Here is a 9,415-nt window from a genome sequence, read left to right as displayed (position 1 = left end):
ACCAACACACACTTCGACCTATGCCCCCCCTTCAAGATGTTTATGAAAATTAAACGAGCCGAAGGCGAGCAGGAGGTTCCCTCGCGCCGGAGGCGCCGTGTCACACCGCGACGGACAATGCGTCGTACAAACCAGCACGATGCATGAACCAACACACACTTCGACCTATGCCCCCCCTTCAAGATGTTTATGAAAATTAAACGAGCCGAAGGCGAGCAGGAGGTTCCTCGCGCCGGAGGTGCCGTGTCACACCGCCACGGACAATGCGCCGCACGAACCAGCACGCTGCACGAACCAGCACGCTTTTCTTCAATTTAGTAAAGTTATACTCCCGTGCCTCTCCTAGTGCTCACCTGTGCCTATAAAGAAGTCACACGATTGAACAATTCTGAAGACTGCCGTTTTACATTAAAAAGTTGCTTTTTTCGTTACTTGAAAGGTCACATTTGATAGCGTTGGTAGTCCCCGCCCGTAACTATCCCATAAATCTCCATTACCCGGAAATATAATGGGAACAAAAAGGGAAACGTGAAAGGGAAACAGGAACCAAGCGCGCGAACTGGTATTTTTTGTGTTTTCGCGCGGAAAGGGAAAATGAAAAAATGTGGTAGTATGAGGGTCAAAGTGCAAAACGCACAAAGCCACAAACCGGAAAGGGAAAACCGGGAGCCAACCGCGCCACCTGGTTTTCCCTGGCGGGAGCGCTCCACGCGCGACACTTGTCACGCGTGGGGCGCTCCCGAACCGCTCGTTACGAGCGCTCGCGCTCGTTAACTAGTTGCTCCCGGGTTTTCGTGGTTCACTGTTCAATTTTCTAACGTTTTATTCGGGTTTATAAATGCGTGACCTTTTTTTTAAAAGTCTGGAAGTCGGTGAATTTTATTTGACAATCAGTGAACTATTTCAGAATTGATAAAAAAATATATGGGCTGGCTGAGGCATATAATTCAACGCCGAGTAGTGGAGCTCTAAGATACGCCCAAAAAATTCATGATGCTCCCAAACAGTGGTAAAGCCCAAGGAAACTAGTAAACTAGTAGGCTATGAAGCTTCTCGTGCACACTTTCTTATTTCATTCGTTTTATTTTTTTCTTCATGTTCGTGGAAGCCCTGGTTTTGGGATGCTTCAAGAAGTTTCCCAAACTGGTTTTCGTGGTTCACTGTTCAACTTTCAGACGTTTTATTCGGGTTTATAAATGCATGACTTTTCTTTAAAAGTCTGGAAGTCGATGAATTTTATTTGACAATCAGTGAACTATTCGGAATTGATAAATAAAATGAAAATCGATGAACTTTTTTCAAATTTATGAACTTATTTTAAAAGTTTATTAAGTTTTTTTAAAAAAAATGGTCGTTTTTTTCAAAATGAATGAACTTTTTTCCAAACTTATGAAAAAAATTCAAAATTGAAGAACTTTTTTCAAAAGCAATAAAATTTTGTAAAAATTGATGAACTTTGTTTCAAAATCAATGATATTTTCAAATTTGTGATTTTCTTTCGAAATTGATGATTTTTTCAAATTCATTTATAAAAAAATCCATGAACTTTGTTAAATTCATGATTTTTTGTGAGTTTTTTGAACTTTTAAAAAATCATATCTTATTTTAGAAGTCAAATATTGACCGGTCAACTAGTCAAGCATCAACCGGCTAACTAGTTTTTTCAGGGGGTACCAGACACGATATAGTCATCTATACTAGATCAGGAGCGCGCCTTGGCGCGAGGGTGACGGTCTTAATGCTGTGGTCAAGCGGTTAATGCTCAAGTTAGTAGGAATTCAGCTTTAACATAGCATTCAAACGGGGTAACAAAATAAAAGAAGAGAAATTCACATGTGATACAAGGAAGGCATTATGTTGTTCAACATCGACATGTGAGATTATAAGGCAGGATCAAGTAGTTGCTTGATTTCGGATGGGGAAATGTTCAAATTCACCTACATAGACACATTCATGTCAAAGGAAGTCAAAACTACCCAACCGTGGACCTATATGTTTATCAATAAAAATTATTTGCTTCTATATGTTTAATCAATATTTTGAAGAAGATTTCTAAATGCAAGCAATGGATATTAGGGTGTTATCACTTGTCAAGGTCCTGTCACGGACATGGTTCACTACATGTGATCTAAACCTTCTGTTACTTTGTACGGCGGTGTTTTCATAAAATTTGATCATACCAAAATAGGCAACGAATGTCATACATGACAGAGCAGTTATAATATCCGCGCGGGGCGCCTGGCTCATCGTGTATTCGCATTGTCCTAGCATTTAATCAAAGTGCTTAGTATTCCCAAAGGGAATTACATAGATTGGTCAGGATGTACTATCTCACTACATCAAGAATGTATCATAAAAAAGGCAGGATAACCAAGTCCAGTACGTACAATTTTGGCAAAGTTATATATGCCAAAGGGCAAAGCAATTAGATATACCAAAAGAAAGGCAAGCATGATATATTTATTCAGTAAAACAGTTGATATGGAAGCTCATGAATATATATTTTGTTCCAAAAGTAAATCAAGAACAATGTTGGGTATACCAAAAGCAAGGTGAGTAGGAAATATTTAATCAGTAGAACAAATGACGTGGAGGCTCATAATAAAAGGGAAACATTTCTTTGTTCCAAAGCTAAGGCAGGACGATCAATTCAAATTAAGTTAGATACAGAGAGTAGAGTTAGACAACAAAATCAAGCCAGAGCGCCAGTGAGAGATAAGGAACCTATACAGTTCAACTAAAGCATACTATTTGATAACTTCACTTGACTGTCTTGTCGTTCAACTTCTCACATGGCACGTCACATGAACCTGCTGTGAGTTTTTAGTTTAACCAATCAAGCCATAGAAAAAAATCATGGATAATACGATTATGTTCTTTTAATTGACCGCTTGTTGATAGTGAGCGATGGTTTGCCCCATAGTTTGCAGCATATTGGTCCTATGCGTAAGAGTGGAGTTTAACATGCGAAGAACAATCTATTAAAAAATGGTGTAAGAGTTCATTTAATATGCAAAGTATTGAACAATGGCATAAAGCCAGCATGCTACCTCTTATTACGGTCCTCTCACAAAGACATGGTTCGCTACATGGAGCTCGGCCCCTTGTCTTTTTGGCACGTTGGCGTTTATGGCGGCGCTTACCTGAATGCAAGAGAGTGGGATCAACGCAGACCTAGAGAGAACACTTCCAACAAAAATAAAATATCGGTTACTCTCATAAGTGTTAATGCGCATTTTATTTTGAACATGGTCATATTCAGTGGAGAGGGAGGGAAAAAGCAGAGCAAAGAAAATTGGTCAAGCTGAATTGAAATCATATATAAGCAGTACTTATATTTTAACCAAGCACGAAAGGCATTCAACATACTGTAATCTTGAAGCACAAGTTTTTCGTAAATAAAAATAATAATTGTTTGTGTCCTAAACCCATCCATGGATTTCGAGTCGCTCGACTAGTCGTCGACTAGTCGACGAGTCGCAGTTCCAGAGCCGACTCAGCTTCTCGACTCGACTCCTGGGATGAGTCGAGTGACTCGCGCGACTAGTCTCGACTAGTCACGACTAGTCGCGGTTTTGGGGTCGAACGACTCGAGGCAGCGCTGGATCCGGAGCACTCTCCCGCCGCCGTGCTGCTGATGCTGCTGCTGTGCTGCCTCGCTGCTGCTGCTGCGCCCTTGCCGCCGCGCTGCTGCTGCTGCTGCTGAAGCTGAAGCGGCAAGAGGAGCGGGCTGGGAGGAGGAGCGGTGGCAAGAGAGCTGCTGCGGGGGAGTTGAGAGATCCATCGCTGGGAGGAGGAGTGGTGGACTGGTGGCAAGAGTGGCAGCGAATGTGTGGCGGCTGTGGTGAGGGAGGAGGGAGTGTGGATGGTGGATTAGGTCACGGGAGGAGTATATAGCTACTAGATGGGCTTTTGGGCCACAGGGAAGTGCATAACTAGTGGCCCATCTCTCAGTTGGCCCTGGTTACTGCTGCTGGTGGTGTGCTCCTCCCCTCCTCCCCTGGTTGCTGCTGCTGCTGTGCACTTGTGCTCCTCCCCTGACTGCCTGCTGCTTAACTCATGTCGACTCATCGCCATGTCGACTCATCGACCGTGAGTCTAGACTAGTCACGACTAGTCTAGAGTCGTCCTCCCCGAGCGACCCGTCGACTCATCGACTCGAAAACATTGAACCCATCACGTACAAGAACATGAAAAATAGCAAGTTTTTTGGTATACTGAAGCATCAACCAAAAGGCTATGACTACTCAGTTTAGTCCAACAACAAATCCAAGTTTCAGCTCTTTCCAGCCAATCACAAGCATCCAAATATATGTGTACCAACATAGTCTAGTATCTTAATTAAAAGGCACTCAAACAGCATATACTGATTTAACTCTTTCTCAAAATATTATACATGGATTTATCAGTCGATCCACAAGAAGGGTAGCTTTAGAATTTTCGTATCTTAATGCTAAATCCATTCACGCTATTTATTTTGTACTATCGATCCAGTAGTCGCTGTATAGAAACATATCTTACTCTTCGTTCTAAATCTATGTTGCATGATGTCACTTGACAGCAGACCTATTCTCACAAGGCACAAATATTACTGTCTCTACAATATATATATATATTCTGCAAACATTGCCAAGGAAAGAGAACAGTGTGCATTTAGAGCTACAACAGATGTTATATGTCTTCAGTCCAAAAACCAGCCAAAACTTCACAACCATGTTTAGCTATTTTTTCCTGTCTATCGATTTAGAGACTGGAAATGTATTATGTATGATGTATATTGGAAATGCAGGATAGAAAAATGAAGGAAAGTAGTAGCAACACAATAAAATATGGATATCATCTCCGCCATGGATATTACTGCTACTCATTTAGTAACCCTATAGCAAGAAAAATAACTTTTAATTGGTATTTCATAATCAGCACAATTAACTGAAAAAATTTACTTGTCAAAATTTGCAGTTATTTGTGTACCTCCGGAGCGAACCAATGTACTCTTCCCTGGATTGCTCCTCCATTTCCTTCAACTCTTGGTCGTAGCTAGACAGCTGCAAAAGGTTCGTCAAAATCCAATTAAGAAGTCAGGTACGTGTGCTTGCATTGTGCAAGTCCTAGGCATGCCTCCGCGTCAATGAATAATATCAACACACTGAGGAGTAGCTTGGAAGCGGTACCAGGAAGTCGAGGATGGTGTCATGGCCCCAGTACTTCAATGCCGCCAGGTTGTAGGCGCGCGCCGCCGCTTCCTCACCGCCATACGCCCCTGCAACGACGGACGACTTTCATATATCTTAGGGACGCCAAGACTGAGCTCTAATATCAACAGCTCAGTACTTTATCAATGCCTACTAAGAAGAACTGAATGCCTACTAAGCAGAACTGTATGCCCACTCAGGCAACTTTTTTTTTTGCTTTCCAGTCAAATGATACAGGCTCACGTACATATGCTCATTTTACTTTTTTCTACTACTGTTTCAGGAAGCATCTTAACCAAACAAAGCAAGGATGTAGCTTCACATGACCAACCAGTAGCTAAGAAATCAGGGGCTAAACAGTTATCTTGTCTAACAGCTAGTACATACTACAGAACGAATACTGCAGCAAGAATTGATAGAACACTTGACCAGTCCAACCAAATTAATAGGTTATAATACTACACCACGTCTTGACCAGCTCCAAACTAAATTCTATTTGGATTTTGTGTAAACCAAGCCTAGTTATACTACTACAATAACCTAGAACCACTAAAGCACCCACACAATTAGTCACAGTATCATCAACTTGATGAAAGCGAAAATATATCATATAGCATGCACACACACAAATAGTAACAGTATCCTCATCTTGATGAAAGCGAAAATGTATCATATAGCACGCACGCACACAAACAGTCACATTATCCTCATCTTGCTGAAAGCAAAAAATGTATCATGTAATGTAAATACATACCTTAACCTGGAATGGTATGGTCCAGTCTCAGTTGACAGTCTTGATGATTCATGTTGGCCTTTATATATGTTTTTGAACAACAATTTTGCTTGCTGCTTTTAGAAGACAACATCCTTAACATAACCACCATCTAAGCACTCCGCAAATGAAAGGCCATCAGTGATACAGGCTATCATTGTCAGCTTCACCATTTCGAAAAGATAACAAGACACAAGCAAAAGTGCCACCTGCAGAAAAAAGCAGAGGAGAGCTACTAAATACTTCTAACATGTTCACTTCGGTATAGAGGATCCTACTTATCCAATGACCCATATATCTCAAATAGAACAGATTAATATATCTCAAGCAACAGTGAATGTCCAGCATGTTCTCCAAAGTTACAGAATATAACAGGTTCAGAGATTGTCAAGATCAAACAATAGCGAGGGGATTTTGTAGCCACATGGCAAAGCTAATAAAATTTCTTCTAATTTAAATCTCAGACATCTCAATGAAATAAATAATTTGATACATAACTGAAGTTGAACTCTAACCTTTTGTTGTTTAGTTGTCTTCTAATGACTATCAACACAGGTATAACTAAAACTTCAAAAGCTTAATGTTAACCAGATTAGAACTTTCAAAGTATAAGACCATATTGAGCAAGACTAAGGTAAAAGCAAGAAAGATTAAAATTGATTACCACAATTACACAAAGAGACGTATTTTTCCTTTTTCAGGCAACCAAATCTTGCTCAATGTATGGTATGTATTTGTTATTAAATATTTAATCAGCAAAGTCTTGAGAGAGAGAGGGGGGGGGATCTTACTAGTTGAAGGGGCCACATGAGTGAGGGGTGAGGAGACGCTCAGAAGTGGCACTGCTAGCCAGCAACAACTCAAAGGTCGAAGCCAATCAACTGGACTCCTGATGCTCACCCGCCCGCACTTGGTCCTTTTGCTTGTGACACTGTATAGCAGAAACACTTAAAATTGATCACACAGAGCTTAGAGCAAGTTTCTTCTTGCAAAAATAATAGAGCACATTCCTAACACACATAACCGATGCTATTCATTCACACCTCTTTACACTTCCTTGTATAGTCGTATGTGTATATGTGTTTCACTATGTGGTTTGATACACTGAGACTTCACCTCCAATTCAAGCATAAGCATATGAAAAATGGTATAGTGAACCTGAGTTTGATTCTCTGAAGCTTGGAGCCTTAAATATTTTAATAAAGAGAACATAAAAAACTCTACTGTGCAATCCTCTATGGAGATCATATTATCTTTCTGGAGGAAGTACAACGAAATGGATTGTGGAGGGATAACTTCAATATGCAAATAGTATCACTTTGAGGAAAAATTCTAGAATCACTTTGAGGAAAAATTCTAGAATCCCTTTGAAACAATCACGTGAGTGTATTGTATGCGTATATCTTACCTTAGCAACAGGAGGAAGAGGCAATCATAACAATGCACAGTTGCTCTCCTTCTTGCAACCTTCCTCTTCAGCTTGCCTCTTTTTGTAAGAACTACCCTGGTCATGGGGAGAAAAAAGTAAGCATTTACTGTAATAACCTATGTAAATTCCTTCATTCCAAAGAACAAACAAATGTTATCTTCTTCATTTGCTCATAGAAACTAAGGAACGTGTTTAGAACCATTGGAAACAGAAGCAAATATATTTGAACTATATTCAGTTGAAAACAGGAGGACGGGTAGTTTCCGCAATTTTCTAAAGCTAGCAACATAGAATAGGGTCAGCCACCGCTTGTATGTTACTGCTGAATAAATCTAAAAGTTTTTAATATAGAAGGTTCAAGCACCTTTTCACACATTAGTTTGGCCATATTTAACCAGTACTAATGCAAAGAGTATAGATATTGCGAACCAAATGGAACATGAGATCGCAAGACTGAACCTGCAACCGGACGACGGCAAGGATGTCGGCGTCCACCCAACAAATCTCTCCATGAATCTTCTGCATCAGCGGCTCAACCACCAAGAACGACGCCTGTGCCAAGCCACACAAAAACATAACCAATGATAAAATCCTGAACAGTGAAGCTCGAAAAGAGCACATTGCAATTACATGTAAACAAAAAATAGATGGAGCTAATATCAATAATTATGCTACCTCATGGATTGTCCTAAATACTCCCTGTCAATAATTATGCTACTAACTGATTGGCAACTATTTCTTTTGCTGCTCAGTTCAAAAAAATGGCAGTACAAGAAGATCTTCAGTACTCCAATTTATTTCAATTTTGACAGCTTATTTTCAATTTCAAAATGGAAAATACTCACAAGAGTACCCTGTACGAATAAACCTACAGATCAACATGTGTATCAACTTTTTTGGTAATTATGTTCATCAACAAGGCCTGAAGAACGTGTATTGTACTGTTCCTAATTTTATTCACACATGATAAGTCCAGGTCATAAAAATTCCCTGATGTTCCTTACTGCTCCACAATCAACATGATTGTACACATGGACAATTAACCAATGTGTCAACCAATCTGGGCAGTACAACCAAGGCGAAGCTCCTGCTGCTCTCAAACTGCACGCTACTGCTATAAGCTTTGATGATTTCAGGTCAAGGCAGTGCAGATTAAATATATATCGTCAGTGTAACATTTTTCAGTGCTGCTAACATGCAGTACATTAGCTCATCTGAAAAAAGGCAAACTACGAGTTACCAATATTTCCCCTGCAAGCATTACCACAGGCACCTATCAGGCAAAATCCCATCAGATGTGAACTCGAACACGCACGGGGAAAATCACGCGGCAACTACTACTCATCCAGAAATAGTCGCACCCAATCTACCACATCAACCACTCGTCCGACACAAGAGTCAGGAAAACAGAAATTAAACGGATAGAGGATGCAACAAGGGAGGGCGCGGTGAAGGAAGGGGGAGGAGGAAGGAGTGGTGGGGCTACCTGCCTATGGACCCGTCGGCGGCGCCGGGACTGGCAGCGGCAGGGAGGGAGGCGCTGCTGCCGGCCAGCCCCATGGCCAGCGGGAAGTGGAGCCGCGTGTGGGGGCGAGGAAGGAGACAGAGAGGAGCCACGAGAGTCCATCGGAGCCGCGCCGGCGACGAAGCAAGCAGCGGGAAAGAGGAACCGGCGTCTCCCTCCTCACCTGCTCTGCTCGGTTGCGCCATGGCCGACCTTGCGGGCGGCTCCTCGGTGATCTGGACGCGCCGCCTGACCTGCCCGGCCACGGTGGCCCTCCCTGTCATGGCTCGTGATGAGGGAAGGAGGAGAGGAGAGGGTGGGGCCGCTCCTCTTGCCGTGTGCAGGTGAGGACGACCGCGACGACACTGGGGAAGTGGACAGAGGCGGTCTGGCAGGCTGGGCGAAGTAGACGGCGGCGACGGCGGGAGCTGCTAGGGTTAGGGATTGGGTGGAGGAGGAGGGATGAGCGACCGCAGGAGGAGGAGGCGGCGATGCGGCGGGGCGAGCGGCTGGGAAGG

General features: G+C 42.2%; 1 long non-coding RNA gene across 9 annotated transcripts; it reads right to left on the bottom strand.

Annotated features, from left to right (window-relative positions):
• Positions 1 to 2,480: 2,480 nt before the first annotated feature.
• Positions 2,481 to 9,409, bottom strand: LOC119291572. 9 transcript variants are annotated; one of them, XR_005142525.1, is made up of 10 exons: positions 8,880 to 9,409; positions 7,853 to 7,945; positions 7,373 to 7,468; positions 6,756 to 6,895; positions 5,947 to 6,173; positions 5,172 to 5,260; positions 4,972 to 5,045; positions 3,051 to 3,143; positions 2,889 to 2,940; positions 2,481 to 2,810 (listed from the first exon to the last, which is right to left on the bottom strand). It is a non-coding gene; the product is annotated as an uncharacterized LOC119291572 (long non-coding RNA). The 9 variants fall into 9 exon arrangements; XR_005142522.1 differs by having other exon boundaries at positions 2,481 to 2,813; positions 2,889 to 3,143; XR_005142520.1 differs by having other exon boundaries at positions 2,889 to 3,143.
• Positions 9,410 to 9,415: the final 6 nt, after the last annotated feature.

This window comes from Triticum dicoccoides, chromosome 4B (assembly GCF_002162155.2).
Source record: "Triticum dicoccoides isolate Atlit2015 ecotype Zavitan chromosome 4B, WEW_v2.0, whole genome shotgun sequence".
Lineage (NCBI taxonomy): Eukaryota > Viridiplantae > Streptophyta > Magnoliopsida > Poales > Poaceae > Triticum > Triticum dicoccoides.
This window is presented reverse-complemented; position numbering and strand designations above follow the sequence as displayed.